This window comes from Salvelinus sp. IW2-2015, linkage group LG10 (assembly GCF_002910315.2).
Source record: "Salvelinus sp. IW2-2015 linkage group LG10, ASM291031v2, whole genome shotgun sequence".
Taxonomy (NCBI): Eukaryota; Metazoa; Chordata; class Actinopteri; order Salmoniformes; family Salmonidae; genus Salvelinus; species Salvelinus sp. IW2-2015.
In genome coordinates this window covers 9090432-9096147 of record NC_036850.1, presented here as the reverse complement: position 1 = coordinate 9096147, position 5716 = coordinate 9090432, and the positions used below count along the sequence as shown (strand labels likewise).

Sequence of the window (5716 nt, the reverse complement as noted above, 5' to 3'; positions counted from 1 at the left end):
AGACTGAGCCACTTGAAGATGTCCAGGCCAATGTTTCACGTTTTTCGCAACATTATTATGGTCACTTTATGGTCTTAGGAACCAAAGGGCTGAATAAATAATGAAAGTTGATGTAAAGTGTGTGAAAATATATTATTGTTTCATGTTAGATGATAGTGGCTGTAAGGGAGATCATTATTCACAAAATATGTTACTAAAATCACGGTATGTCACTGACTGTCATTGTCACGATCGTGAGGAGAGACGGACCAAGGCGCAGCGTGAGTTGGGTTCCACATATTTATTCGAGTGAAACTTCCACAAAAACAATAAACACGAAACGTAACATAAGTGGTGCAACTAGCACACACACAAACAATATCCCACAAACACAGGTGGGAAAAATGGCTACCTAAATATGATCCCCAATTAGAGGCAACGATTACCAGCTGCCTCTAATTGGGAACCATACAAAACACCAACATAGAAATATTGAACTAYAACACCCCCTAGTCACGCCCTGACCTACTACACCATAAAGAACCAAGGGCTCTCTATGYTCAGGGCGTGACAGTCATGTTGCAGATACTGACAAGAAAGTTCTCACCTACTCTTATCTCCCACTTCCTGCAAAGRGAGTTGATKATTTTGCTTTCAATTTTGCAGTTACTATGTTGCCTTGATGCATTTGAGTACTGACCAAGTTTGCATGGTTTGAAAGGAGACATTGAAGATTGCRTCAAGCTGCTTTGTGATAATMTTTTAGAGATTTCATTCTGTTTCTGCTTTTACCAACATTGTTGGTCTTTGGCAAATCATGATGAAGCCATTTTTTGACAGTGTTAACATTTTAAACGTTATCCCAATATAGGTAAACTCTTTGCTTCAAAGCCATGGTGCCCCCCTCCCTCTGATTTAAATGCACACCTCAAATAAAAGAAAAATATAACAATCACAAAAAAGCATAAATGATTGACAGAATTATRACACACAGATCTGAATAGCAGGGTCTGCTTTCTCCCGCTTAGCTGGTCTTCTCTGCCAAATTCTCTGAAAGGCAAACGCATACAGAAAGGGGTCCACACAACTGTTAACAAATGTAAGGCACTTTGCAAAGTCCCGTGTCAACTTCCCAAAGGTCTTCAGTTTAGCAGATGTAACAGGGTGTGAATACTTCAGTAAGGTGGCTGAGATGTCCACAATGTTAACAACATGACCAGGAACCCAGAGAATGATGAAGGTCACAGWAATTCCAGTGACCAATCTGGTCATCCTTTGGGTGCTGAAGAGGGCTGTCTGGTTCACTCGCTTGTGAAGTAAGAAATAAAAGGTGACKAGAATGGAACCCAGAACAAAACCCACCAAAGTCTCAAGTAAAAGAACAGCCACTATTTCCCAGTCCGATTCAGTGTGTCTTTGACAACTTAGACGAGAACCAGTAACCACTGTATTCCTTGTTGCAACAGCAAGCCCAGTTAGGATGCATGCAAGTCCCCATAGTGCAGGTAGCAATACCTTCTCACCTCTCCTTCCCAGCCTGGCCCACTGGTGGGGGTAGAGAACCGACACGTAGCGCTGCACACTCATCATAGTTACAGTCATGATATTGATGTATAGGCTGCAATAGACCATGAAGGAGAAGAACTTACAAAGCCCACGGCCAAGATTCCAACCACACAGGAYGGAATAGATCCACACAGGGAGGGAGGCCAGACACAGGATGTCAGAACAAGCCAGATTCAGCATCAGTTTCAGGGTGACATRATCTATTTTTACCTGGCGCAGAATGACCACCACGACAGCGATATTTGCAGGGAGGCCCACTAGGCAGCACAGTCCCAATCAGTGTACTGAAGACCAGACGTTTGCAGGATTCCCTGAGGTGATGTTGGAGATGGAGATGTTGAGCTGTCCATGGTCTGACTTAAAAAGATTGGTGTGATGATCAGATGGGTGAAGTCAGGAAGCCCTGTGCATTGTCTATTTTTAATCACTCGCAGTTCCTTCAAGGGGAGGGGGGGGGGGGGTAGGACATTCTTAAGGGCCTGTGACTGACAGGGGTCCTAAAAATTATGTAGAACACTAGGTAAAACAGTTTCTATATTAAATATTTAACCTATCATAGTTAATATAATATTTTATTTACAATGTACTAATAAAATTAACGGTTTATTTTTTATTTTCTTGCTTTTGGCAATAAGTAAACATTCCAAGAGAGCCTCTGTATTGCCCAACCCCCCCCCCCCCCTCTCTCTCTATTACATGAAATGGTTGGTCCTGCCCCCAAACCTGTCGGGAATGGTACTTGCCAGCAGTGAATTGGGGTGGAGGTGTGCCTGGTGGTGCATCATGTCTCGCTTCCTAAAGAAAAAATCTGCCTTCAAAAACGAAAAAGAAAGAAAAAAAGACAGAGGACAGAAAAGAAAGGGGTGACAGTATGTCACCCAATTTTCACAAAGGAAGGGTGGGTGTAGTCCGGGATTGGTGGGAAATTAACCTGTAAACTTAGTCCATAGTTACTTTTGCTCTCCTAAATTAGTTACGGTAATATCTTCACAGAAAATAGTTCTGAGTGTTTAACATTTGCTCATCTTTTAGGCTGACATTTCTAATCAGTGCAGGCAACTCTTTAGGCTAAGCTTATCATTACTAAATCAGTTGTTCCTGCCCTGCCTGCCTGGTGCCAGGCCACAAGATGCGCGTTTATGTCAGACAGACCATGTCTGCCCATCCCCCTGAACAGCCTACTCCAAGATGAAGAAGGAGGGTGAGCAGAATTGTTGGTTGATGGACATGTCAAGGGCCTCCCGGGTGGGGCAGGGGTCTTGCTAGGGCCACTGCAACTGCAGTGTGCCAACCAGACACTCTAGAGTTCACGCCCAGGCTCGGATCCGCAGCCAGGTCGCGACCGGAGGTCAGGGGCGACGCACAATTGACTAGCGTCGCCGGGGTTAGGGAGGTTTGGGCCGGTTGGTGATTCCTTGCCGTTGGCGGACCAGTGCGCACAGTGTTTCCTCCGACACATTGGTGGCTGGCTTCCGGGTTGGATGCGCGTTGTGTTAAGAAGCAGTGCGGCTTGGTTGGGTTGTGTTTCGGAGGACGCATGGCTTTCGACCTTTGTCTCTCCCGCGCTGTAGRGATGAGATAAGATAGTAACTACTAACAATTGGATACCACGAAATTGGGGAGAAAAGGGGGTAAAACTAAAAAAGAATGACATGTCAGTTGGCATAATTGCAATGCATTAAATACAGGAATGTGATTCTCCAGTCAGGAAAAATCTAACTTGACACAGAGGCAGCAAATATCAGAAAGGAAGAGATGCAGGCTCTTAGAGATGGATGGGAGTCTCTCCTGTCTGAGGCAACACTGATTGCTATGCAAATGGTTGTTGAACCTCAATTTAGCAAGGAACACAGCCGCCAGAGGAAAAGGAAGAGATTCCATGATCAGACCTCTCAAGAGGAGACAGGACAGTGCTTTTTACTGCTATGGACAACATCATAGGTGACTTGGACACTAGGTTCCACACCACTGAAAAAATTGTAGAAGATTTTTCAGTTGTTCTGAAAGTTAGGCAGATTAGTGAGGATAAAGTCCATTCTGTGTGCCAACCACTGATCATGAAGTATTCCAGAGATCTTACACCTGAGTTTCAAAATGAAGTAAGACACCTGAACACTGTATATGCTGCCACTTTCCCCCCTAACTTGTCCCCTCTTGGTCTCCTGAATGCAATTTGTAAGATGCAGCTGCAAAGCATTTTTGGAGAAGTGTGCYTTGCTTTACGTATATTTTGCACACTGCCTGTGACTGTTGCTGGTGGCGAGAGAGCTTTCWGTAAGCTAAAACTGATTWAAAAAACTATTTGAGGTCCACTATGTCCCAGGACAGGCTTTGCAGTCTTGCCATGCTGTCCATTTGAAGTCAGTTAGCTAGAAAGCTGGACRTCAAATACTTGATCAGTGACTTTGCTAGCAAGAAGGCTCGGTGCTGGGCTCTTGGTGACTATTTGACGTGTCAAATAAGCTTGTTGACCAAACAGGACCTGAATATGACTGCACATCACATGATAATTTAACACGTTCATAAATTGTATGTAGTTATTACACTTTGATTACACTATCACTCGTATTTCATATGTCACAAGGATTCATCGATATGTACGCTACGATGCTGGTAAAGTTGTCTCGTGCACCTACAGTGCTGGTCATAAAAAAAGCTATCTTTTATCTTTTTTGACACGCAAAGACCCAAGCGGCGTTCCATAGAAATCCTGGTTGAGAATGAAACAACTGAACAAATGAACAACCAAACAGCACAGCAAGTAAGTGAAAGAAATAGGTTCTGATTATGTTTTACTGGTAATGGGGACATACGTAAATGCCAACAAAATACCTTTTTGGTCAGTGTGGTGTGTGTGTGTGTAACCTTTATTTATTTAACTAGGCAAGTCAATTAAGAACAAATTCTTATTTACAATGACAGCCTACCCTGGCCAAACCCGAACGACGCTGGGCCAATTGTGAGCCGCCCTATGGGACTCCCAATCACGGCTGGATGTGATACGGCATGGATTCGAACCAGGGACTGTAGTGACGCCTCTTGCACAGATGCAGTGCCTTAAACCGCTGTGTCCATGTGTTAACTATTTAACTGTACTAGAATGCTTAAAAGGCCGCAAACATTTTAAATATCGGTTATCGGTATGAGGTTTTTTTGGCAAGGAAAATGTTGTGTTTTTTCTGACTTTACTTTAGTATTTAGTGTAATATTTTTGCGGACATTACTAGTATGCCATAGTATTCACTATAGTGTTTTAGCGGACTTTACTGTAGTATACTGTAGAATTTACTGTAGTGTTTTCACATACATGACTGTAGTATACTATAGTGTGTTTGCAAACATGACTATAGTACAGTTGCTTGCGAAAGTATTCACCCCCTTGGCATTTTTCCTATTTTGTTGCCTTACAACCTGGAAATTAAAATAGATTTTTTGAGGGTTTGTTTCATTTGATTTACACACCATGCCTACCACTTTGAAAAACATATTTTTTACTGTGAAACAAACAACAAATAACACAAAAAAACTGAAAACTTGAGCATGCATAACTATTCACCCCCCAAAGTCAATACTTTGTAGAGCCACCTTTTGCAGCAATTACAGCTGCAAGTCTCTTGGGGTATGTCTCTATAAACTTGGTACTATAATCTATAATCTATAATCTAGCCACTGGGATTTTTGCCCATTCTTCAAGGCAAAACTGCTTCAGCTCCTTCAAGTCGGATGGGTTCCGCTGGTGTACAGCAATCTTAAGTCATACCACAGATTCTCAATTGGATTGAGGTCTGGGCTTTGACTAGGCCATTCCAATACATTTAAATGTTTCCCCTTAATCCACACGAGTGTTGCTTTAGCAGTATGCTTAGGGTTATTGTCCTGCTGGAAGGTGAACCTCCGTCCCAGTCTCAAATCTCTGGAAGACGGAAACAGGTTTTAATCAAGAATTTCCATGTATTTAGCGCCATCCATCATTCCTTCAATTCTGACCAGTTTCCCAGTCCCTGCCAGCATGATGCTGCCACCACCATGCTTCACTGTGGGGATGGTGTTCTCGGGTGATGAGAGGTGTGTGGTTCGCGCCAGACATAGCGTTTTCCTTGATGGCCAAAAAGCTACATTTTAGTCTCATCTGACCAGAGTACCTTCTTCCATATGTTTGGGGAGTCTCCCA

General features: G+C 43.2%; 1 pseudogene; it reads right to left on the bottom strand.

The window, feature by feature from the left end:
- Positions 1-329: 329 nt before the first annotated feature.
- Positions 330-5716, bottom strand: part of LOC139028293 (type-2 angiotensin II receptor-like) — a 12804-nt pseudogene continuing 7417 nt past the window's right edge.